General features: G+C 43.9%; 1 long non-coding RNA gene and 1 pseudogene across 5 annotated transcripts in view; one reads left to right on the plus strand and one right to left on the minus strand.

Annotated features, from left to right (window-relative positions):
- LOC129620804 (uncharacterized) overlaps window positions 1–27,161 on the minus strand; it is a 145,287-nt gene that overhangs the window by 85,239 nt on the left and 32,887 nt on the right. The gene's annotated exons all lie outside the window — the stretch shown is intronic.
- LOC129620803 (GTP-binding nuclear protein Ran-like) lies at window positions 10,304–11,437 on the plus strand (annotated as a pseudogene).

A 27,161-nucleotide genomic window follows, 5' to 3' on the forward strand; every position in this document is an offset into this window, starting at 1 on the left:
GTACTTGAAGCTTCTTAAACCGGGACTCATTGGATAAGAGTCTGCCTGCCAATGCAGGGGACACAGGTTCAATCCCTAGTCCGGGAAGATCCCACATGCCAAGGAGCAACTAAGCCCATGTGCCACAACTACTGAGCCCAAGTGCTGCAACTACTGAATCCCGCATGCCTAGAGCCTGTGCTCTGCAGTGAGAGAAGTCACCACAACGAGAAGCGCCACAGCTAGAGAGTAACACCCACTCACTGCAGCTAGAGAAAGCCCTCGCACAGCAGTGAAGAGCGGGCACAGTCAAAAGTGATACAAATTAATTAATTAAAAATTTTACAAATAAAGTTTCATAAACCTAAAAAATACTTTCCACTAAAATTTATAACCAGGAAGCTCCAGGACATTGATGAAGTTAGGACATGGGTTCATTTCCACTGTGTGAGTGAAGTGAAGTGAAGTGAAAGTGAAAATCACTCAGTTGTGTCTGACTCTTTGCAACCCATGGGTTTGTGGAATTCTCCAGGCCAGAATACCGGAGTGGGCAGCCTTTCCCTTCTCCAGGGGATCTTCCCAACCCAGGAATTGAACCAGGATCTCCTGCATTGCAGATGGATTCTTTACCAACTGAGCTATCAGGGAAGCCCCTTGTGTGAATGGGTAAGATACAAAGAATGGCCAAAACTGAACTCATCTTCCCCAAAGTCAGCACTGACTCTCAACTTCCAGCCACATCACCATTCTCCTTGTCACCCAGGAGTGAGTCCTTGGAATCAGAGCTCCTTTCCTCTCCTCCCCGCCCCACCTGCAAGCCAGCAAACCCTTTGAACGTGGCCTCCAACATGCCTCTCACAGTCACCACTTCCCCCTTTCTAATTGATCTCTTGGTTTGGAGGATGATTATCTAAATCTATCCCTTGAATTTATGCAATAGCTTCCTAACTTCTGTCTCTGACCCAAATGCACTTCCTAAAGTGCAGCTTCAATGACATCACTCATCTGCTCAAAAATTTCCTGACTCCTTATAACCTCATGGATGGAGCATGCCAGGCTTCCCTGTCCTTCACTATGTCCCAGAGTTTGCTCAAAGTCATATCCATGTCCACTGATGCCATCCAACCATCTCATCCTCTGGGCCCCCTTCTCCTCCTGCCTTCAGTCTTTCCCAGCATCCGGGTCTTTTCCAGTGAGTCAGTTCTTCACATCAGGTAGCCAAAGTGTTGGAGCTTCAGCTTCAGCATCAGACCTTCTAATGAATATACAGGGTTGATTTCCTTTAGGACTGACTGGTTTGATTTCCTTGCTGCTCAAGGGACTCAAGAGTTTTCTAGCACCAGTTTTAAAGCATCAATTCTTCAGTGCTCAGCCTTCTTTATGGTCCAATGCTCACATCTGTACATGACTACTACCCTTGTATATAATTCTTTAATAATTATAAATTTTTGTCCCCTACCCTCATATATAATTGTGGAGCCATTTTTTTTTAATTCCCGTTTGGAAGGGGGAAGAATGGCAGACCCACAGCAGTCACTGGTTTACAGGATTCTGAAATCCCACTGGGCAGTCATTGTGAAGGCCCCCTAATTCTGGAAGGGTGGACTATACCTTAATTAGACCTGGCTATTCTTGGATAATGTGTGTCTCTGGAGGTTTAGCTGTCCTTACTAAGAGACTGAACAACAAGGGGGCAAAAATCTTATCTCGTTAGTTTATAGGACCAAGGGGGAGTCTACTGAATTAAAAGAAACTATTGAAATTCACTTGGAGATCCTAAACTCAGAGCTGGGTGAAGTAACTGGTAAAACATACAGATGTTTTACCTTAATACCAAAAATTGCCATTCTTGACCAAAATTAGTTTCACCAATCTTGAAGCTTTTTCTTCTGTTCAGTTCAGTCCTCAGTTGTGTACCCTCATTGTGACCCCACGAATCACAGCACGCCAGGCCTCCCTGTCCATCACCAACTCCCGGAGTTGACTCAGACTCACATCCATCGAGTCAGTGATGCCATCCAGCCATCTCATCCTCTGTCATCCCCTTCTCTTCCTGCCCCCAATCCCTCCCAGCATCAGAGTCTTTTCCAATGAGTCAACTCTTCGCATGAGGTGGCCAAAGTACTGGAGTTTCAGCTTTAGCATCATTCCTTCCAAAGAAATCCCAGGGTTGATCTCCTTCAGAATAGACTGGTTGGATCTCCTTGCAGTCCAAGGGACTCTCAAGAGTCTTCTCCAACACCACAGTTCAAAAGCATCAATTCTTTGGCGCTCAGCCTTCTTCACAGTCCAACTCTCACATCCATACATGACCACAGGAAAAACCTAGCCTTGACTAGGACCTTTGCTGGCAAAGTAATGTCTCTGCTTTTGAATATACTATCTAGGTTGGTCATAACTTTCCTTCCAAGGAGTAAGCGTCTTTTAATTTCATGGCTGCAATCACCATCTGCAGTAATTTTGGAGCCCCAAAAAATAAAGTCTGACACTGTTTCCACTGTTTCCCCATCTATTTCCCATGAAGTGATGGGACCGGATGCCATGATCTTTGTTTTCTGAATGTTGAGTTTTAAGCCAACTTTTTCACTCTCCTCTTTCACCTTCATCAAGAGGCTTTTTAGTTTCTCTTCACTTTCTGCCATAAGGGTGGTGTCATCTGCATATCTGAGGTTATTGATATTTCTCCGGGCAATCTTGATTCCAGCTTGTGCTTCTTCCAGCCCAGCGTTTCTCATGATGTACTCTGCATAGAAGTTAAATAAGCAGGGTGACAATATACAGCCTTGACGTACTCCTTTTCCTATTTGGAACCAGTCTGTTGTTCCATGTCCAGTTCTAACTGTTGCTTCCTGACCTGCATATAAGTTTCTCAAGAGACAGGTCAGGTGATGTGGTATTCCCATCTCTTTCAGAATTTTCCACAGTTTATTGTGATCCACACAGTCAAAGGCTTTGGCATAGTCAATAAAGCAGAAATAGATGTTTTTCTGGAACTCTCTTGCTTTTTTGATGATCCAGCAGATGTTGGCAATTTGGTCTCTGGTTCCTCTGCCTTTTCTAAAACCAGCTTGAACAACTGGAAGTTCACAGTTCACGTATTGCTGAAGCCTGGCTTGGAGAATTTTGAGCATTACTTTACTAGCGTGTGAGATGAGTGCAATTGTGTGGTAGTTTGAGCATTCTTTGGCATTGCCTTTCTTTGGGATTGGAATAAAACTGACCTTTTCCAGTCCTGTGGACACTGCTGAGTTTTCCAAATTTGCTGGCATGTTGAGTGCAGCACTTTCACAGCATCATGTTTCAGGATTTGAAGTTTTTTCTTACTTCACCAAAAAAAGCAGGGAATACCTTTTTCCTTAAATAACTGAGGAAGTTTTTACTGAAAATTTAAAGAAAAAACTCTCAAGCTGCTAAATATATATATATATATATATATATATATATATATTCTTTTAAAGTTTGCACTCCCTCAAGAGAAGGTGACTATAATCCACTGTGAAAAGATCATTGGCAAAGCAGACTGAGCAGAGACAATTCCATGTTTTGACAAACTCCCAGTTCGCATCCCTTTTCCTGAGCACACAGGGAGACCAGTTTTTCTAGCCTCCCTTGCAGTTTGTGGGTCAATAGGACCGGGTTCTCATGAACAGAATGTTTGCAATGGTCAAGTAGGACACTTGCAAGCCTGGCTCTTAAAAGCTTCCTGCAGGATCCTCTTCACACCTCCACTGTTCACAGCAACCTAAGACTGTTCAGTCAGTCAAGCTCCGAGACAGCCGCTCCAAGCCTCAGAGTAACTGCCAGGCACAGGGCCCCTGCCCTATATACCCCGGTTGGTACACTCTGTGCTCGAGAAAAACTCCTTTTAGCATTTGACATTTCAGAGTCAGCAGAGTAGGTGCTGAGTAGTCCCTACACAATCCCCAACCAGATGTTTCATAAACTGTACTTTTGGTAAAAAAAAAAAAAAAAAAAAAAAAAATCCAAAAGAGGGACCTCCCTGGTAGTCTAGAGCTAAGACTCCATGCTCCCAAAGCAGGGGGCGCAGGTCAGGTAACTATAGCCCACAGTCCACAACTAAGACCCAGTACAGTCAGATAAATAAATAAATGCTTTTAAAAATCCAGAAGAAACAGCGTGGTTGAAATTAACCAAATTCATACAGCCTTCAGAAGAGTTCTCCCAGGGTGTCAGGGTTCTCCTACTAATAGAAGTTAGCACGTGTTCTTTCATCTGCAATGTTTTACCTGAATCACCAAAAATTGCCATTCTTCACCCAAAATTGATCTCACCAAGCATGGAGCTTTTCCTTACTTCACCAAAAGAAAACAACAGGGAATACCTTTTCCCTTAAATATCTGCAGAAATTTTTACAAAAAATATTAAAGTTAAAAAGTACCGAGCTGTTAAAAAAGTCTTTTTTAAGCAGCTCAACTATAAAACTCACAAGCAGAAGCCCAAAAAGAGAAGACTAGTCCACATGTTAGGTTGTCTTTAATTTTTGATTTAAAGTGATGTTTTTTAACATTTGTAAAACATACATCTGATTATGAGAGGTAGGAAAACTTACTAACCTAAAAGATGAATGCAACTTGAAAAACAGCATTGATCTGTTGATCTGTTCTCAAAGAGCAATGTTAGGTGTGTTTAAATACTAAAATCAAGCCAAAAGCTAGTTACTTGAATCACTGAGGTAGCAATTTTTGGATCAAAGTGTCAGGCAACAGTCGCAATTTACAATAGCAGAGACTCCCCTCTCTGCTGGTATGTGGTTTCATGACGTCTCTTTGGATTGCCCTTTGGAATCTTAACACCCATGTTACTTTGGAATTACACTTTAACTTCAGTGTGAAAGTGTAAGTCACTCAAAGGCATCCTACTCTTTGCAACCCCATGGACTATACAGTCCATAGAATTCTCCAGGCCAGAATACTGGAGTGGGTAGCCTTTGCCCTCTCTAGGCGATCTTCCCAACCCAGGGTTTGAACCCAGGTCTCCCACATTTCAGGTGGATTCTTTACCAGCTGAGCCACCAGGGAAGTCCCTTGACTTCAATAATCATTACAAACTTTCAAACAGACTTCATTCACATAGACAGAGACTGACCAAAGCAAGTCAACATATGAAGCAAAAAGAGAAAAGAATTAAACCACAAGAATAGAGGGAAAGGAAGAAACTGGGTAAGACCAAAACGAGGGAAGGTGAATAAACAAAGAAATGCATTGTCATTATCCTGGTGCTTGAAGGTGCCAGGAAAAGAAAGGAGGACAGGAAACAATTGAGAATGCCCACGTGGAATCGGCTGGGCAGAAACACTCCCTGAGTCTGATGCCCTATGAAAAATTTACATCTCTGGCTTTTGTTTCTGTCTTATGCCTGGTAGGACCACAGAATCTGTGAGTAGGAAGGTCCCAAACACTATACCTGCCCCTATCTGATGCAGAAATGTCCCTGAGATGTTTTCCACTGGAACTGAAGATTGGGTATCCAAGCATCACTAAACTGATGAAATTCCATACGATCCAGAGTAAGATGGAAAATGCCAGACGGGTGTCTGCTTCTCCTTCTTTCTTTCTTCCTTTCCTTCCTTCTTTCTTCTTTTTCTCTTTTTTCTGACTCCCAAGATGTGGGAGTGGTATGTGACACACTTGCTTTCATCCAAGGAGTTTCTCGGCAGTTACGGACTCCCACATTTGAAGTAGAAGTTGAACATGGTCAAAGAAAGGAAGACTGACAGAGAAATGAAAAGCTTAGCAACAAATGCTCTGGAAACTGAAAACACAAGACTGTTTTCTTGGGAAACCAGGTTTAGGGCAAGAGCTGGCCCCATCCTGGATTAAAGCCTTTAAAGCTTTAACTGTTATAAATGATCCCTCAGATAACCTCTGAGACCTGTCCTCAGCCCCCTTCTCTGTTCACCCTACACGCTCTCTGCTGACTTTTACCTCCTACCCTCACTCCACTGGGAAAGTTTAAACTTTCTGAGGGGCAGCAATCAGTAATGACAACTGCCACTGACCCGAATCGCTTTACAAAAGCTACCATGTCAGGAGAAAGTATTCTACACCCTACCAATCTGGGGCTTTCATTCCAAGCAACAATGATCACTAGGAGGAAAAAAATGGTAACACAGATACGTAAAAACATTCTTCTTATTTTCATGACACCAAGGCAACAAGAGACAGGACAGGTTGTAGCACAGAGGAAGTTCCAAGTGTGAAAACTGTTCTGTCCTTTGTCTACAACTCCAAGACTGCCACCCCTATGACGTGCTAACCATCCTGTGACCCTTGCAAATTCCTTTCCAGATCCTTCTCCAGGGCGGGACCAGATTGATCAAAGACCATCCATTTATCATTACTGTTTGATTTATTTGCATTTGACTTGTCTCATTATAATATCATTTTCAAGAAGAGACCTCTAATGCCAATAACCAGGGGCCCAGCAGGTACCATCTACAGTCTATTAAGACCTCTGTCCTCTCTGGTTGCACTTTGAGTGTGTTCCTTGTTTAAGTCACAAGAGTACAAGAATTACAAGATATTATGAGATAGAGTTACAGTAATTTAGATATTCTTTAGCCCCCTCTTCATTATCTTGGTGAACTGAGTATTTCAATCTAACTTAAAAAACCTCAAATACTAAGGTCTCCAAGATCACCTCCCTCCTTTTCACAAGGCATTTTACCCAATACCAAACAGCAATATTTATAGAGCCATATATTACTATTACTTCAAATCTATTAAAGCAGATGTCCTCCTTTTCTTTGTCAGAATCTATCACTATCCTAGCAAACTCATCCAAGTATGGTTTCACTATTGTCCTCAGATGGATGATGTCCAAGTCTATATCTGCAGCACAGATCTTTCTTCTAAATGCCAGCCTCTATTTTCAGCTATTTGTCTGACATATCCCTGAGCCATCTTGCTTAGCTTGGCTTCCCTGGGAAGCAGAATCTGAGGTGGAGATCTCCACGTGGTGGTTTATTGGGGGTGCCCTTAAGAACACCACCTGGGAAGGAGTGATGTCTGCAGGGTTGCACAAGGAGAGGTTGAACTGTGTTGCAGCCCCAACAAAGACTCAGTCCCATAGGAACCTGACGACCCTTCAAATCTGTTCCAAATTGGGCCAAGGAAGCTCAGACTTCATACCCCAAGATCTACCCACCCTTGGTTGTAGGTCACCCCCAGGGAAGGGGCATAATCTTGAGTGAAAGCAAGTCCCTTTATGGCAATTCCCACGTTGGAATTCAGCCATGAACCACGGCAGCCAATTTCCCAGACCGCTGGGAAAATGCATATCCAGCAGGTTTATCTCCCCCTGATGACTAGAGGTTGTTGCTCCTGCCAACACCATGACTTCTTCCCTTGCCTCATGCTATCCTGGCACGAGGAGCCTGAAGTAACTAACGGCTGTCATGGCTTGAAGTTTCATAGAGACTCTTCTTGTGTTTCCCGATGGAAACATGTCCTTCTGGGAACCACAACTTCTAAACCTATGGAGAGCAGAGTTGCGGGGATGAGAAACAGAAATTCCCTAAGTGGTTCACTGAAGTGATGCCAAGATCACTTCTACTTCTACCCTCAAGTATTCTGCCTTCTCTGGTCACAGCACCGTGTACTAGCTGTTGATATAGAATGTCTATTGCATCCAGGAGGATGACCCCATCCTTGCACACTATCATCTCAAAGTTGGTGCCACAGCTATGCCTTTGAAAGGCCATTCTCTTGCTGTCTTTGGCTGCAGCTTCCAGGTGGCATGGTACATTAGGGATGGAGGTACAATATGTGGTGGGAACAGTGGAGCCTATGGTCAGGGGTGTATTGCTTCACTTCCTTTGCCGTAAAGTAGGTGTGGATGGCACACCGCAGAATGAACCATCTTCATCTGTATCACCTGCATAGTCCTGGCACTGCATCCTCTGGCACAAAGTATCATTATTCCAGAATATATTCAAAGCATCCTCCGGGAGCAGAAATTCCTCTCCAAGATCAGTCATTTTTAATGGCATTACTATATAGAAATAACAATATGTTATACTGCTGCTGCTAAGTCCCATCAGTCGTGTCTGACTCTGTGCGACCCCACAGATGGCAGCCCACCAGGCTCCTCTATCCCTGGGATTCTCCAGGCAAGAATACTGGAGTGGGTTGCCATTTCCTTCTCCATTAATATGTTATACAGTAAGACAAAAAAATCAGATGACTTTTAAAAAAAAAAAAAAAAGCAGACAACTTCAAATAAATGTGATGTTTTAGCAGGTTGATCTGGACTGGATACCCAAAGTCCCAGGGATGTGTGTACACTGTCCTTTATCCTTAAAAATTATGTAAGGGAAGGAAGCACTGATGTGGGAATGAGCGCTGGAGTAGTAAATCAGGAGATCTGAGACCTTGAAACTGGATTTTCAATTGATAATGATGTAATTTAGTTAGAACATTGAGCAACTTAATGTTTCCTGCAATAGCAACCTCTGTTTCCTCATCTATGACCCTACCTATGAATATCTTTTCCATGGCTTTTCTTGGATATCTCAAAAGAACCTCAAACTCAACATGTCCAAAACCCGTGTCATGATTATTCCCCCACAATCCAGTGTTATTGTTGTTTTTTTAACATTTTCAATCCCTGAAAATGACACCACCACCCATTCAGTCGCTCAGGTCAAAAATCTAATTCCCTTTGACATCTATTTCTTCTTCAATCCCACTATTAAGTCTATAATCAAGCCCAACTGATTTTACCTCCTAAAATCAGGCTAGGTGGCTCTAGGAATTTCACTGGCTCCAGTCCATCTCTTCCACTACCACCAACACCCCCCACCCACCCCAGTCCTGGCCACTTCTTATCTGGACCAATGTGTGATCCTCCCAACTGCTCTACCTGCGTTTACTCTGCCCCCATCCCCTTCTCCTAAGATTCTGGGCAGTTAAGCTAAATACCCCACAGATGCGTGCACACATACACACACATACACACCTTGTCCCTAGTACAACCAGAGTAACCTTTTGAACAGCAAATCCCATCCTGCCATCACTGCCTTCTTGTCAAACATGACCTACGAGGCAGGACACAGCCAGGCCCCTGCCTGCCTCTCCAGTCTAGTCTGAAATCAAGCTCCCACTCACTGCCTATCGGAAATGCTCCTCTGTTATGGGCTGAACTGTGCTCCCCCTCCTCCTGACCTACTGAAAATTCAAGTGTTAAAAGTCCTGATCCCCCAGTAGCTCAGAACGTTGCTGTATTTGGAGATCAAGCTTTAAAAAAGTAATTAAGTAAAGTCATGTGGGTGGGCTCTAATCCAACCTGACCAGCACCCTTATAATAAGGGGAAACTGGTACACAGTCACGCACAGAAGAAAGGCCGGGCAAAGACAGAGAGAGAAGATGGCCATCTATAAGCAAGGAGAAGAAACCAACCCTGCTGACACCCTGACCTCTGACTTCCAACCTCCAGAACCGTGAGACAGAAATTACTGTTGTGTAAGCCACCCAGTCTAGGATATTTCAGTACAGTGGCCCAGCAAACATCTTACCTAAACAAAATTCCTAAATCACATCCAAAAATAACAGCTATCAGTTTCAGAGCACATGCCCTGGGCCAGGGTCTGCCCTTGACCCTCTGTTACATTCTCTCCTTTTACTCTAACAAGAACCACTGCTCCCTGATGAGGAGGAACCTCAGCAGCTCCTGGATCTGCAAGGAGCACCTGGACTCAGAGCCTCTGCTCAGACACTCACGCCACGGCTTCCTGAGAAAAACTTGTCCAGTGTTTCTGGAATTCTTGGGGATAATCTGGATCATTGCTTAAAGTGTGAGTGTTATAAAAAGCTGAGTCTCCCTTCCACGTGGGAGCTGAAGAGCGGCTCTCAGCCCAGCTGGCAGAACCCACCTCAAGGGTTCACCATGGTGGCCACGGAAGGAGGAGGCAGGCAGTAGGGATGGGGGGAGTCTTTCCGTGGGAAAGCTGTGTGATCTGTGTCCCCACCATGCTCCCTCCATCCTGCCCTCTTCCTCTCTATCCAAAGGCAGGCCCTCAACAAATGGAGAGCGAGGTGGCCTGTCAAACCGTCAGAGGACTTAAAATACTGTATTAACGCTGAGCCTCAGGAGGAACACTTAAAATACATGTCCTTCTGAATTTGCCTGGGAGAGTAATAATGGCTTTAACGTATTGCTTGAAAGTTTGGAGTTAACGGTCCTGTCAGCCTAGGCCTGAAAGTTACTTCTATCTGTGAGAATTCGGGCAAGCCATTTGAATTCTTTAAAGTCAGTTTTGCTCAGTCAGACAGGCGCGGAGATGCTTCTGGAAGCAACATCGTGATGGCTGCCCAAGGAGAACCCCAAGTTCAGTTTAAACTGGTATTGGTGATGGTGGTACTGGAAAAACTACGTCCGTGAAACGTCATCTGACTGGTGAATTTGAAAAGAAGTACGTAGCTACCTGGGGTGTTGAGGTCCATCCTCTTGTGTCCCATACCAACAGAGGACGTATTACATTCAAAGTATGGGATACAGCTGGTCAGGAGAAATCGGGTGGACTGAGAGACGGCTATCAGATACAAACTCAGTGTGCCGTTACAATGTTTGATGTAACATCAAGAGTTACTTACAAGAAAGTGCCTAACTGGCATAGAGACCTGGCACGAGTGTGTGAGAACATCCCGATGGTGTTGTGTGGCAACCAAGTGGACGTTAAGGACAGAAAGGTTGAGGCAAAGTCATCTGCCTTCCACCGAAAGAAGACTCTTCAGTACAATGACATTTCTGCCGAAAGTAACTACAGCTTTGAAGAGCCCTCCCTCTGGCTTGCTAGAAAACTGATCGGAGACCCTAACGTGGAGCTCGTCGCCATGCCTGCTCTTGCCCCGCCAGGGGTGGTCAGGGACCCAGCCTTGGCAGTGCGGGACAAGCAGGGCTTAGAGGTTGCAGAGATGAAGATGACGGCCTGTGGGAAGGTGAGGCTGGGGCCCAGCGTCAGAAGTCTTGTTTCATAGGCAAGTGTCCCATGAGGTCAGCGGTGCAGCGTGTTTGCCACTTTATTACATAGCTAAGCAGAACGTGTGCTTAATGTTTGAATGCTGAAGGAGGTGGATGGGCTTTGGAGTGAATGTGGCAGTTAAAAAAAAAAAAAAAAAAAACTTTCATTTTTGGACCTGCAGATTTAGGTGATTTGGAACACAATTGTTCCTCCTTGAGTTTCAAATGTAAAACTGCTATAGTCACATGACATGGAGAAAGAAATGGCAACCCACTCCAGTGTTCTTGCCTAGAGGCTCCTGTGGACAGGGGATCTTGGTGGGCTGCTGTCCGTGGGGTTGCACAAAGTCGGACACGACTGAAGCGGCAGCAGCAGCAGCAGCAGCATAGTCATGTGACATTATGGAGAGGTGAAATCTTGTTTGTTACTGTCATTCCCATTCCTTTTCGTTTAGACTCAGAATAAAGTTTTATTTCAAATATCTAAAAAGGAAGTCAAAATAAATAAATAAAAAGGAAGTCAGTTTCCTCACCCCTACAATAAGAAGAGTAATTATAGTAACATTATTATAGGAATATCATAGTAATTAGAGATAATATATGTAAAGCACTTACACAATATTTGACATATGCCTGTGTGCGAAGTCACTTTAGTCATGTTCGACTCTTTGCACCTCTATGGACCATAGCCCGCCAGTCTCCTCTGTCCATGCGATTCTCTAGGCAAGAATACTGGAGTGGGTTGCCATGCCCTCCTCCAGGGCATCTTCCTGACCCAGGACAAACCCGTGTTTCTTGTGTCTACTGCATCGGCAGGCGCCACTATCACCACTGGGGAAGCCCATAGAGTCAGCTTAATAAATAGTATGTTATTAGAACTAATGAGAGAGCATGTGAACATGCTTGCATGTGAGAACTGTTTACTACATTGTAGCATAATCTCTTATCTCTCCCGGACATTGTCAGTGCTCCCTGCACGTCCTCAGTCTCCCTTCTCTTTTCTGACTGCTCTTCTCCTGGCCACTGTGTTCTTTGGCCTCTGACAGCCTGCACCTGGACCTCTCTTAGGTGACACCTCAGGCTACTGGAGTCTGGAGAATGACAGGTACAGTATGAAAGTCCAGCTCTCTTGCCTTGTGTGAGGACAAACTCTGAGTTCCCTGGTGGGATCAAGCTGAAATGCCATCCTTGCTTTTCTCTTTCACCCTCTTCATCTTGCCTCTCCACCCCCTTAGTGGTTTTTCCTGGGATTATTTCCTCAATAAATCTCCTGCATGTCGACCTTGGTCTCAGAATCTGCTTCTGGGAAGCATAGGCCATCCTGCTGGTACTAGAAAGAAGACTCGAAGCCTTTTCAAGGATCCAACTCTAAACCCTGCAGAAGAGGCAGGAGGCAACTCTTGAGGAGATGGAGCTCAGGCGTTCAGCCTCTCTAGGCTCACAATGCTGGTCCTTCACCAACACAACTAGAAAGTAAAAATGACATGGGTCAAAATACTCCGTTCAAATCATCACATTTGAAATTGGAAATTTGAGAAACAGATGTTCTTCTCCTTTCAACTTTTTCCTGAGCCTTAGCGCTTCTGTCTGTGAAACGTTTATACTAAAGAAGTTTCACAGGGAGTTTATGGGGATGCATGTACTTGTATCTTAAAGAAAATATTTTTCAGTTACTGTATTTTCTTTCTGTATCATCACCTTCTCCCCTTTAGTCCACTGTCATGAAAGATGCTGCAACAAGTCCCAACAAGCACATGGTCAGCTAGAGCGTGGAAGCAGTCAAGCCATGGAAAATACACAGGGTCTCCACCATCAGAGTGACCAGGCCACCAAAGTCTACACCGTCACAGACACTGAGACCACCAAGGAGCTGTTCTTTCTTCCCATTCGTCCATCCAGATTCATGCTTACTGAATGCTCTCTGTGCACCAAGCACCCTGCCCTCTGCAGCAGTCAGCAAAACTGACCATCTTTGACCTCATGGTTAAAGACAAAAAGTTGATAACCAAACAAAGAAACACACTAACTACTCTAGATGCCAACAAGGAAAAAGCCCAGGGTGCCAGAAAGCACATCATAGGGATCTGACCTATGGGAGTGGAGTGAAGGAAGGCGACCCTGAGAGAGCTGGAGAGGGATGGGAGGAAGGTAGGCAGACAAGTGTTGAAGGAACCACGTACAAAGGTCCTGAGGCAGCAGAGGGCTGCACATTAGAGACAGTAAAAAAAAAGCTGAGGGGGTTAGAGCACAATGTCAATGAACATGGTGGGAATCAGTGCTGGAGAGGTGACATGAAGCCCAGTGGCATAGGACCAGAGGCCACCAAGCACCATCCTGCCTAATGGTACCCCCCTCACCCCTGGGATGCATGACCTGCCCTCCCTAACAGGTCTGCCTGGTCTCTGAAATATAGTTCTTTCCCAGGCCCTTCCTGGTTTCACCCACATCCAATTTTCTGATATTACCTAAGCCTGTATTACACTATGAATTGATACAAAGAATGTGGGGCTCTGATGGTGGAGGGGAGCTCCTAACAGCGAGGGCACAGAATTTCAGCACAGCACACTGTAGTCAAACCATCAACAACCTTTTTTTTTCTCCAGGGATAGTGATTGGGGTCCCTGTTGAGGACCTGTGAATTAGGTCCCCTCCTTTCCTAGAGTGGCTTCCCTGGTGGCTCAGACCATAAAGAATCTGCCTGCAATGCAGGAGATGCAGGAGACACAGGTTCGATCCTTGGGATGGTAAAATCTCCTAGAGGAGGGCATGGCAACCCACTCCTGTAATCTTGCCTGAAGAATCTCGTGGACTGCGGAGCCTGGCCAGCTACAGTGCATGGGGTCGCAAAGAGTCAGACAGGACTCAGTGACTAACATTCTCACTTTCACTTTGTCCCAGAGTAAACAACATAAACTCCACTGCAAGATTCCTCTGGTTTACTGATAAATTCAGATCAGAACACTTATCAAGAGAACTCCAAGCACCAATATTTTTTTTTAATATCACGAGTGGCATTCAGCATAAATGTTAAAAAAAAATGCAACTTTGCCAATAATAACCAACATAAATGTGAAGGACTCTCTCTTGACAGTAGATAATGTCTGTGATGATGAAGAAGGTTCAAGGGAAAGCAGATATGAAAAGGAATCCAGGAGAGGAGTGGACCTTGAGTTTCAGCGCCCACGAAAGACTCACTCCAGTCAGTTTAAACTCCTCACGTTATGTTTCAGGGACAGGGACATTAATGAAGCCAGTGAAGCAAGCCACAAAACCCCCAGTGGGACCGAGGCAGCCCCCTATCCATGCCCAACGGTTGCCCTGTCCCTAGCCAGGGCTGCATCAGGCTGACCTCTTCTATTTGAGTCCCACCAGTGCACCCGGCTGGACCCAGGCCACTGGAGGTAAGGTCAAGATCACTGCAGGCTTCTGTTTCGTAAATAACTGTGCTGCTCAAGAGACGAAGGAAAGGAGAAAAAACGGTAACTGTACAAAGATACCACTTTGTCAGATTCATTCGAAATTTGAAAAAAGAAAAAGACGAAAGAAGGACAGAGGTTTTTTCAGTCCCTAAAGACAAGCAATAGAGATTCACGTGCTCATGGCACTGAACTTTCATTTTGAACCAAAGCTTCTCTTTTCCACTCTCAGTTTAAAAAGCAGCTCATAAAGATAAGCCTCAAATATTTCTAATTCATAGTGTGCTTCACGAGGCTTGCCCGTGATGAGACACACACACTGCAGCTCACCCTGTCTTCACTGACGGGATTATCCAGCAGGGGATTCTCCAGGCCCCTTGGCAACCCTGTGCTCAGCCATGTCGCTTCTTCTCCTCACTCCCCACAGCAAGGGTCAGCCACAACCAGCCAGAGTGAGCCCAGGAGGCCCCCCTGGCTCTTCTGGGAAAGCCAGTGCTTTCATCCACACTGAAGCTTTCCCTGCCACTCGCGCCCACAACCCAGAATCACGTGACAGCGGGATTCTGAAGGGGTCAGCCCCCAAAGTAAGCATGGTACCACATGCCAGGCATTTCAGAAAAACCAAGTACAGCACAGGGGACTCTACTCAGTGCTCTGCGGTGACCGAAAAACAGAGCAAAATCAGGCAATGGGTCAAAAAAATGTTTATGTTATATATGGAATCTAGAAAAATGGTACTGATAAACCTATTTGAAGACAGGAAAGAGATGCAGACATGAAGAATGGACTTGTGGACACAGTGAGAGAAGGAGAGCATGGGATGAATTGAGAGAGGAGCATTGAAACACATACATCACCATTTGTAAAATAGCTAGCTAGTAGGAAATTGCCATATAACACAAGGAGCTCAACCCAGTGATCTGTGACAACACAGAGAAGTGGGATGGGATGGGGGAATGGAGGCGGGGGTAGTGGGGGGGAATGGGAGGGAGGTTCAAGAGTGAGGGAACACATGTTATACCTATAGCTGATTCATGTTGCTGTATGGCATTGTAAAGCAATTATTCTCCAATTAAAAATTAGAAAAAGTAGTAAAAACAATTGAGTATGGGGAAATAGTGTCAGACTTTATTTTTTGGGGCTCCAAAATCACTGCAGATGGTGACTGCAGCCATGAAATTAAAAGACACTTACTCCTTGGAAGGAAAGTTATGACCAACCTAGATAGCATATTCAAAAGCAGAGACATTACTTTGCCAAAAGGTCCGTCTAGTCAAGGCTATGGTTTTTCCTGTGGTCATGTATGGATGTGAGAGTTGGACTGTGAAGAAGGCTGAGCGCCAAAGAATTGATGCTTTTGAACTGTGGTGTTGGAGAAGACTCTTGAGAGTCCCTTGGACTGCAAGGAGATCCAACCAGTCCATTCTGAAGGAGATCAGCCCTGGGATTTCTTTGGAAGGAATGATGCTAAAGCTGAAACTCCAGTACTTTGGCCACCTAATGAGAAGAGCTGACTCATTGGAAAAGACTCTGATGCAGGGAGGGATTGGGGGCAGGAGGAGAAGGGGATCACAGAGGATGAGATGGCTGGATGGCATCACTGACTCGATGGACGTGAGTCTGAGTGAACTCCAGAAGTTGGTGATGGACAGGGAGGCTTGGCGTGCTGCGATATATGGGGCCGCCAAGAGTCCGACATGACTGAGCAACTGAACTGAATTGAATGCTTCCCCAAACTCTCTGAGCTTGACTGGGGCTCTGTACCCCCAGAGGAAGTAAATTTAGGAGAAATCATATGCTTTCTTGACCTGAGGATGGGAAACAGAAAGAAGACGATGACAAACAGGGGTCAGAGAGCAGCAGCTGCTGAAGGACATCAGTGCAAGCTGTGGGTGGAATCAATGGTTTAAAGTAAAGCTTGAAAAACAGGAAAAGTAGCCAGAGCTGAGTAAGGCTCTGAGCGCCAGCTTGATCTTGTTGAGTTCACACAAGGGGCAGCCTCTAGAGCAGGGGTCCCCAACCTCTGGGTTCTAATGCCTGATGATCTGAGGTGGAACCGATATGATAATAATAGAAATAGAGTGCACAATAAATGTAATGCATTTGAATCATCCCTAAACCATCCCCAGGGTCTGTGGAAAAACTGTCTTCCACAAAATTGATCCCTGGTGCCAAAAATGCTAGGGACCACTGCTCTAGAGCACCATGGGTTCGTGCGTGCTCAGTTGCTCCAGGGGTGTCTGACTCTTGGCCACCCTTTGGACTGTAGCCTACCAGGCTCATCTACCCATGGGATTCTCCAGGCACCAATACTGGAGTGGGTTGACGTATGGCAGAAACCAACACAACATTGTAAAGCAATTTTTCTCCAATTAAAAATTGCCATGCCCTCCTCCAGATCTTCCCCACCCAGGAATCAAACCCATGTCTCCTGTGGCTCCCGCATTGCGGTGGATTCTTTACCAGCTGAGCCACCAGAGAAGCCTCAGAGTACTAGAGTGGGTAGCCTATCCCTTCTCCAGCACATCTTCCCGACCCAGGAATCGAGCCAGGGTCTCCTGAATTGCAAGCGGCTTCTTTACCAGCTGAGCTACCAAGGAAGCCCCTAGAGCACCATATGGATGCTATACTCCGCTGGTATGCCAAGCACTATTTAAAATGCTTTATCTGCATGTGGCCATTTATTGCTCACCATAACCCCACAAGATTGGTACTTTCATTACCCCTAGATCACAAATGAGGAATCTGAGGCTCAGAAGGGTCAAATTGCTCCAGGTCACACAGCGAGAGAGCACAGACCATCAGACCCTGGACTGCCGGCCCACAGCAAAGCAGCATCTTGTCCATCTCTGCAGCCTGGCTGCCACAGCAGAAGGTCAGCAAACTACCTGGAACCTAAACGCTACAGCCCCACCTGCCGCCGGCTCCCAGCGCTAGAGCCCCAGGGGAGTTGACAACACGCGCCTGCTGGTCGGAAGAGTAAGTGGGGGAGGGGGACAAGGAGTGACACAAGGCCCCCTTTGTTCCAGGAGAGAGTAGACTTAGGCCAAGTGGCTCCCAGGCCCTTTGATGCAGCGGAAGGCCCGACTCCCAGGAGGGGCCAGCTCCCAGCCGTCACACCCGCAGAGCAGAGCATGGCACTCCCGGAGGCCAGGCAGAAGCCGTGACTCTGGTGAAGGGAGAACCGAGAGTCCCTCTGTGAGGAGTCTTCCCCTCCACCGCAGGCTGGGTGCTGAAGAAGCTGACAGGGCCAGGCCACAGGAGGCCACCGCTCGGGCCCCCACTTCTCACAGCCCGGGCTCTGCGGAGAGGCAGCCTCGGGGAGCAGACAGAGGCCTGAAAGGCCGAGGAGACCCATTCCTGGCCGCGGAGACTCCAGCCTCGGAGATGCTCCACAGATGCCCCGTGAAGAAATGAACAAAGTAGGGGATTCAGAAGTGCAGATGACTACATGCAAAACGAGCTGCAAGGAGGAGCATGAGGAATAGAGCCAATATTTTATAAAATAATAATATTTTACAAACGACCTATAGCCTTTAAAATTGTGAATCGCTGTGCCATATACCTGAAAGTTACATAATATTGTATGTACATCAACTAGACCTCAATCCCAAACATCCATTCTGTAAAAAAAGAATTGAACAACTTGCAAACAAGACCTCAGACCCCAATGTGTTTGCCTCAGAACATCACGTGAAATATTGGAATTACTGAATCTAGAAAAATAGTACAGATGAAGGTCTTTGCAGGGCAGGAAACAGAGACGCAGAGAACAGACGTGGACACGAGGCGGGGGAGGGAAGGTGGATGAACTGGGAGACTAGGGTGGACGTGGATCCATGATAACGTCTGAAACTGACCGTGGGAGCTGCCCTATAGCCCAGGGAGCTCAGCGCCTGTGCCCTGACAACCTGGACCGTGGGAGGGGGAAGAAGCATGGCGTCAGGGAGGAGCCAGAGGCAGGAACACATGCAAACATATGGCTGATTCGCTTCATTGTACACCAGGAGCGGACACAACATTGTAGAGCAACTATACCCTAATAAATTTTTTAAAAACTTTAATAGTAAATTTTAAAAAATTAAACTGGCTTCACCCGAGCTCACACAGGTCTGTGACAGAAACAAGGTCAGAAGCCCAAGCTCCAGGTATCCCTCCAATAGCCCCCTCTCCCCGACAGGGTTCCCACACTTGCCTGAGCAGGAGTCACCTGGGCACTTGTTTTAAACATACAAATTCTTGAGCCTCACTGGATATTTACTGAACCTGAGTCTCTAGGGTCCAAGGCATAGGTGCTTTATTTCATAAGGAGTACAGGTCCTTGTAAGAGCAGACATGTCTGTGAAACAGCAATAGTCTAGAACCTTCTTCCAACAGCCTTTCTGACAGGAGAGTCTCAACCAGTGTAACAATTTTGAAAGCTATTTCCTAGTTCAAAAGAACGTTGAGTGGTTTCAGGTTTTAAAAAACTTAAAATACAATACAATGGGAAAGTCATCTTTGAGAGAAGGATAGAATTAAATGAAAATGGAACACTTAGCAATTATTTTCAAAAGCCAGATGATTTTCAAAAAAACACCCAGCACGGCAGACCCTGAGGGCATCCATTGTGCTAATAAATTTGCTAATAAAGAAGACTTATTTGGAATTCAAAGAAAAGTCAAACAATAAGCTGACTTGAGACCTGGCTGTATTTTTAGAGATTCTGCTTTCTTAGGAATTTTAGACCTAAAATTAGGAAAAGTCAGTGAATCCCCTGAGTAATTGTTGAGTCACTCAGTCGTATCTGACTCTTTGCAACCCCATGAACTGCAGCACGTCAGGCTTCCCTGTCCTTCACCATCTCTCAGAGCTTGTTCAAACTCATTTCCAGTAAGTCAGTGATGCCATCCATTCATCTCATCCTCTGGTGTCCCCTTCTCCTCCTGCCTTCAGTCTTTCCCAGTATTAGTGTCTTTTATAATGAGTCAGCTCTTCGCATCAGGTGGCCAAAGTACTGGAGCTTCAGCTTCAACATCAGTCCTTCCAATGAATATTCAGGACTGATTTCGTCTAAGATGGACTGGTTGGATCTCCTTGCAGTACAAGTGACTCTCAAGAGTCTTCTCTAGCACCACATTTCAAAAGCATCATTCTTAGGCATTCAGCCTTCTTTATGGTCCAACTCTCATTACTGGAAAAAACATAGCTTTGACTATACAGACTTTTGTCAACAAAGTAACGTCTCTGTTTTTTAATATGTTGTCTAGGTTGGTCATAGCTCTTCTTCCAAGGAAAAAGCGTCTTTTAATTTCATATCTGCAGTAACCATCTGCAGTGATTTTGGAGCCCAAGAAAATAAAATCTCTCACTGTTTCCATTGTTTCCCCATCTATTTGCCATGAAGTGATGGGAAAAGATGTCATGATCCTCATTTTTTGAATGTTGAGATTTAAGCCAGCCTTTCACTCTTCTCTTTCACATTCATCAAGAGGCTCTTTAATTCTTTGCTTTCTGCCGTAAAGGTGGTATCATCTGCATATCTGAAGTTATTTATATTTCTCCCAGCAATCTTGATTCCAGCTTGTGCTTCCTCCAGCCCAGAGTTTCTCATGATGTACTCCACATATAAGTTAAATAAGCAGGGGGACAATATACAGCCTTGACGTACTCCTTTCCCAATTTGGAATCAATCTGTTGTTCCATGTCCAGTCCTAACTGTTACTTCTTGACCTGCATACAGGTTTTTCAGGAGGCAGGTAAGGTGTTCTGGTATTCCCATCTCTTTAAGAGTTTTCCACAGTTTCTTGTGATCCACACCATGAAAGGCTTTAGCGTAGTGAATGAAGCAGATGCTTTTCTGGAACTCTCTTGCTTTTTCCATGATCCAATGGATGTTGACAATTTGATCTCTGGTTCCCCTGCCTTTTCTAAATCCAGCTTGAACATCTGGAAGTTCTCAGTTCACATACTGTTGAAGCCTGGTTCTGACAAAGTAACTGAGAAAGGTCTTGATCGCACCCTACCTCATGAAAGGCTCCATCATTCAGGCCCTATGAGACAGTAGATACAAGACTCTTTCTGTCTCCTCGTTGGCCTGCAAGAGGCTGGGTGAGGGAGTTCTTGAGAAAAACAGGCAGAATTAGAGAGTTTCTTTTCGGTCTCCATAACTATGTGTCCTTGGGCAAGTAACTTAAACTCTCTGAGTCTTGATTTCATTGCTTATATATTAGTGTAATAATGAAAGCTCATTCTCAGGGTTGTTTTAAGAATGAAATGAAGGAAGGTAGCACGGTGTCTGCACATAGTCAAAGCTCCACGAGTATTATGTTAGCCAGTTTCATTACTATGTTTGTTGTGACGCCTCAGTGTTACTCAGCTTCTTAATTAGCACTGGCTTCATGTGGTCAGTCACCTGCTGCTAAAAATATTTTCTATTCCTGGCTTCCAAATTTGCTTGTATACCTGACATTTGAATTTTTACCCAGATCTAGTAGCATCATCCCCAACAGCATCACAGCTTTTTTAAAATTGTCTCTCCAACCAATACATTGCTCTGCATTGCCCCATGATAAATAAGTGCTGAAGGGGAATGGACTGGATTTTCCCACATTTAACTATGCTAAAGAGTCAGATCTTACAGATAATAAGTACATTTCCAGTGGTGGGATTCCCTCATTGACCATCCAGCCAAGTCCTACTTTTCCTTTAAAACCTTTTATGTGAGGTCTTTCTTCCCAACAGATGTGATAGGATGGCACATCACTGATGACCCAAATTCACATTCATTTACTCACTCACTCAAAGATTTACCAAATACCTACTATCTACAACAATGCTTTCATCTGTAGCTTTCATGTGGAACTCTCTTGTTGTCAGTAATTACTATTACATTATTTCTGCTGCTGCTAAGTCGCTTCAGTCGTGTCCGACTCCTAGCGACCCCAGAGACGTCAGTCCACTAGGCTCCTCCATCCATGGGATTTTCCACACTAAATTATAACTGTGGAGAGCTTACCATTAGAGGCCATGCTGAATTCCTCCCTAAATCCCTAGAGCCCAGCAAGTGCTTTCCATACAGCAGACTTCCAGGAAAATGTTTCTCACTGACCATGATGCAGATCCGTATCCACGGGGGGCAATTCCCCTCGAGGTAAAGAAGAGTCGGTGCTCAACCAGCCAGTTTGGGCTTGCTAGCAAGTGTGTGACCTTAAGAAAAGTCACTGTGTCTCTGAGATCTGCCTCAAGACTTGATGTAGCTTAGGTCCATGTACTTCTAAAGCTTAGTTACTTCATCCTGGGCCTCAGAATTTCCACTAAGAATTCTCCTCTCTGGATATCTCAACATAAAGGAAAGACAAGGGACAAAGAGACCAATATCCTCAGAGAATGGTTTCTGCATTTTCCCAGTGAGGTCCCATATTCTATTTTATTTTATTAAAAACTTAAAAACATTCTGCTGATAATCTTATCCACTTCCCATCTCACTCTTTATCCTTTCCTCCCCCCCACCCCCCCCCCCCCGCAGAAAAAGACAAAAACATGTTAAGACCAAGTTGACTCCAGTCAGCACCACTTTCAGCATTCCCTAAGAACAATGAACTTAGTAGTTGGCCAGCTACCAAAGATAAGAAAATTACAAAAGTCGAAAGACCAATATCTGTCGTGAAGCAGATCCTGTCGTGTCCCTGCCTGTCTGATTTGTTCCACTTTTTACCCAGATTTGACATCATGGAGACATATTTTTACTCTGCTTATATTTTCTGACTTCAAAAGCAACTCATAAAAAATAAAATAGAAATTTTAAAAAGCGTAAGCTTTGGGTGATGGGAGTTTCATTAAGGCATATTTGTTACTTGGACTTGGTATCATAAACTGTAGTTGAGTTTGATATTTGCCTTCTTTCATCAACTTTCCTAGGCCTCTAAAATGTAGAAATTCACCCATATTTCTCTCTTCACTCATAGATATTTTCCAGTGATATCTTAATGTGGTGAATAGATTACTGTGGAAGTTGTCTGAATTGCATAGCCTCATTGGAGACCAAGGCAAGTCTCTTTGGAGCCACTGGTCTTAACACTGTGCTGGGAAGGCACCCTGTATCCTGCGCCCTGCTCACAGCCCTGTCCTTGGGAACTGTCGGTCCCGAGGCAGACAGAACAGGCTGTAGGTGGATTTCTACAAAGTCAACACCTTGGCTAGAGAAGCAAAGCACAGGTTGTGCCCAAGGTGGGTGAAAAGCATCTTTGAACTTCAAGTACAGCACACGGCACTCTCATAAAGTATTACTGTACTGCTCTCAGATAACCAGTGATGCATTTGATTCCCACTCAAGCTGCCCAAAAAGTCAATGATGAGAAAGTTTGGCCATTAGCTTGGGTACTGCAAATGCAAGAAAATCACAGGAAGTTCATAGATCCTCAACCTACTGGATGTTTTATGCTCGAAGAACATGAGCTTCTATTTCTATTTCTATTCAAACAAATTAAGCTATAGACTCCAGTTCCTGCAGCTGGAGCTATCTTACAGCTTCATAACTTCTTTGTGCTTCTCTCGGTTTAAAGTCTTGTTGTGAGGGTGGATTGGACCAAAGGACCTTCTACTCCCCTCAGAAACACCTCGCCGAGAATAGAGAAAGACTTCTCAATCATTTTCCTAAAAACTAAATGAGCACTTGATGCTGAGAATAGAAACATTATTTTTACTGTTCTATCCCAATTAATGTACTCTTGTCTTGCCTGGTAGTGAAATCTGTAATGTGACTTTAAAGCCATGAACTGGACACAAGGTCCCTAAATTTAATAACTGAGCTCCACAGACAAAAACGATAGGGGAAGATAACAAAAATTAATTTTAAAAAAAAGCATTGCCTCCAGCTGGAATCTGATCTTTTCACCAGTTCTCTCTAGTTGGGGACAATGCTGGGGAGACTGGCTTTTGGGGTATCATTTGGCAAATTCATTCTACCAGAACCAGACAGCCCCTGAACCAAAAATGAAGCTCATTCATTTAGTAAAAAGGGAGCATGCAGATCTTAAAAGCTCAAAGTCATTAGAAACTCTTTCATTCCCCATTTAAGTAATAAGTCCAGATGGCTCAGGAAGTGAAGACATGCTGGGTTATAAGAAACAACATTCATTTCCTTACCGCACTCCAGTAAATCCTCCTCTCCCCCTTCTTTTTCCTCCCATCATTTCCCCCCTGAAACTTTAGTTTTCCATTTTCATGAATGGATCCAGAGTCCCTGAAAACAGACTGAATGTTCCTGAAGGAGGAGTGAACTGGGCTATGGGAAAGCAGACAGCCGCAACTCAGTTCCCTAGGCAGCAAGGTCACCTAACTACATTCCTTACCTTGCAAACACAGACAGGTGACACAAGAAGAATGGAGCTGAAAGTAAGAAGACACTTCAATTCAAAACAGAGAAACTGATGACTACCCTAGGGTTCAGAAATCCTTTTCAAAGGGAGTGAGATTTTTATCGATCCTCGAGAAAATAGTCAGTTATACTTTTCTGGTGAGGAAGTATTAATGTTAAACATATCCATGCTTAATACAAAACATATCTATAATTTTTTAATATTTTTAATATTTATAAACATTTTAAAATATAAGTATATACAAATTATATTTAAATATAATTATATTTTAATGCCATATTTAGGTATATATTATATACTACATAAATATTTAATACTTTATAAATATATGTGTATGTGTAAGTTCAATTGTGTATGACTCTGCAACCCATGAACTGTAATGCACCAGGATCCTGTGTCCATGGGATTTTCCAGGCAAGAATACTGGAGTGGGTTGCCATTTCCTCCTCCAGGGGATCTTCCCAATCCAGGGATCAAACCTGTGTCTCTTGCATCTCCTATATTGGCAGGCAGATTCTTTACCACTAGAGCCCCTTGGGAAGCCCTTATAAATATACAGATAGATACAAAAATAAAGATAGATATGGATAGATACATCTAGATAGACAGACCTAGATACATAGAGATAGACTGATAGATCAACAGAGAGGTTGGTGATCGATATTTAGATTGAACCCAGGTCTCCCACATTGCAGGCAGATTCTTTACCAGCTGAGCCACAAGGGAAGCCTAAGAACACTGGAGTGGGTAGCCTACCCCTTCTCCAGTGGATCTTCCTGACCCAGGAATTGAACGAGGGTCTCCTGCATTGCAGGTGGATTCTTTACCAACTAAGCTATCAGGGAAGCCCAGATACACAAATAGAAAGACCAATTGCTCACCATTCCTAGGACATCAGTACAGAATTGAAAAACAGTACTGCAGGTTTCAACACAAATGGGGGAACATATGGAGCCAAACCTAAATTACACTAAGCTGCTTCCCAGAGGTTTTCAAGAGGAAATATTTTTCTTCTCAAATATCATCAGGTGAAGAACACTTGAAGCCAAACCAAATAACAGAGCTGCATCCCAGAGGTTTTCATGGAAAAATATTTTTCTTCACAGATATTGTCAGATGGAAAATCCAACAGCCACAAAAAGAAGATCACAGTCAGTTACAACAACCCATGTTACCATCAAAGGCTTTGTGGTCTTCACTGCACTGTTTTGGCAGATCATGCTGTAATGTTTCAGGATCCAAGACAAAGGCCATCTCTCACAGTTGGTGCTTGCCCTCCTTTTTCTCTCTGGAAAGAAAAAAACTCAAAAGCAAACCAGCTTCCCATCATAACCTGCGAGTTCTCAGGTTCCATTTATAGAGGAGCAAGAGAAGCGTGTCCTGCATAGTCTGAGAAAACTTGAGTCCCACTTCTTCCTCTTCCTACTAGTAGAACTGAAGTGTCTGTGCCCTCATTAGGCAATTTAGGCCGTTATCTGCTTCATTGTATTATTATGGATTTAAGATTAATGTATGTAAAGGACCTAGCCCACGATGCACAGTAAATTCTCTATAATACTAGCAGTAGCTATTCTTTTTATTAATTAATTGATTACAACAGTTACAGTAAAGATTCTATAAATCTTGATACTGTCATGAAAATCAAGAGGTTGAGTAAAAAGATCATGTATCTTGCACCCCTATGTTCATATCAGCACTATTTACAATACCCAAGACAAGGAAACTGTCTAAATGTCCATCACAGATGACGGGATAAAGAAGATGTGGATAAAGATATATACGTGATGGAATACTACTCAGCCATAAGAAAGAATGAAATAATACCATTTGCAGCAACATGGATGGACCTAGAGATTATCATACTAAGCGAACTAAGTCAGAAAGAAAAAAGCAAATGTTGTATAATATCACTTATATGTGGAATCTAAATTACAACACAAGTAAACCTATCTATGAAACAGAAATAGGTCACAGAGAGAGAGAACAAACTTGTGGTTGAAAAGGGGGGATGTACTGAGAGCTTGGAATTAGCAGAAATAAACTAGAATACATAGGATGGATAAATGACAAGGTCCTACTATAGTACAGACAACTACATTTAATAGCCTGTGACAAACCATAATGGGAAAAACTGGGAGAAAGAATATATGTATAAATGCATACTTACATATATAACAGTCTCTCTTGTACAGAAGAAATTAATACAGCCTTGTAAGTCAACTTAACTTCAATAAAATTAATTTTTTTAAAAGATCATGTATCTTAGAATTTCCAGGACAATTTCAGTTTCAAATATCTCATCCTATGGTCATATGTCCAAAGTATTATTGTCTTAGTAACTAACTAGGGTACTCACTGGTAGATATTGTAGGTTATTTGCAATGAAAGAAAGAAGGAAGGAAGGAGAAATTAAGAGAATACAGGATCTATTGAATATGGTGATTTCCAAACTGGGGTTCCTGAACCTCTTAGAGATTGAGAGGAATCTTTGGTGTTCCTAAGTTGGTGCTAGTGGTAAAGAACCTGCCTGCCACTGCAGGAGATATAAGAGATGTGGGTTCAATCCCTGGGTCAGGAAGATCCCCTAGAGGAGGGCATGGCAACCCACTCCAGTATTCTTGCCTGGAAAATCCTATGGCCAGAGGAGCCTGGTGGGCTACAGTTCATAGGGTTGTAAAGAGTCAGACATTTCTCAAGTGACTTAGCATGCATGCAGAGTCATAATAGACATCTTACTTATAGACACGAAGATGCTAAAATATAACCAGCACATTAGACCAGTACACTGAATGCTTTAATGGAAAAGGAACTGAGAAATGCTTTCATAAGTCCAGCTTACTACTGAGGTGCTGGTGGAAAAAAAATTATTGATAGTAATAAAAAGGATGCTTAATGATAGAAACTTAGAACCAACTTCAGATCAACTGGTAATCCAGTCCAGAGGAGTGGGCTCCAAAGCTTGGCAGGGAGTTACCTAGGAATGTTTCAGTCTATAGGTTACTTGCTGTTGAGTTTTTGATCCGAAGAAAAAAGGAAATGACACGTTCATGAGTCCTCCCCAGTTCCTCTTAGAGCAAATTGGTGGTTGCCTTCTTTTTAAACCATAACTACATGTGAAGTGGTATTTTCACAGAACTGGTTCAATAAAATCACACTGTAACAGTGACTAGGAAATGTAAAAATATGTATGTTAAGTGACGGTGCTGGCCTCTGTTTAATGGATAACAAGTTGATGTGTGTTGAATGGGATGGTGGTTCTAACAGTGACTTTTCAGTGAGGCCTGGGTTCTTCTCCTGGGCTTTTATCCTGATGCTTCCCTCAAACCACATATCTCTGTTTACTGGATTCAGGAAGATGCTGTGGCCGTGGAGTAGAGTAAACCTCTAAGGAGCAGAACTGGCTAGCAATAGGGTAGAAGGGTTAGT

The sequence above is a fragment of the Bubalus kerabau genome, chromosome 10 (genome assembly GCF_029407905.1).
Source record: "Bubalus kerabau isolate K-KA32 ecotype Philippines breed swamp buffalo chromosome 10, PCC_UOA_SB_1v2, whole genome shotgun sequence".
Lineage (NCBI taxonomy): Eukaryota > Metazoa > Chordata > Mammalia > Artiodactyla > Bovidae > Bubalus > Bubalus kerabau.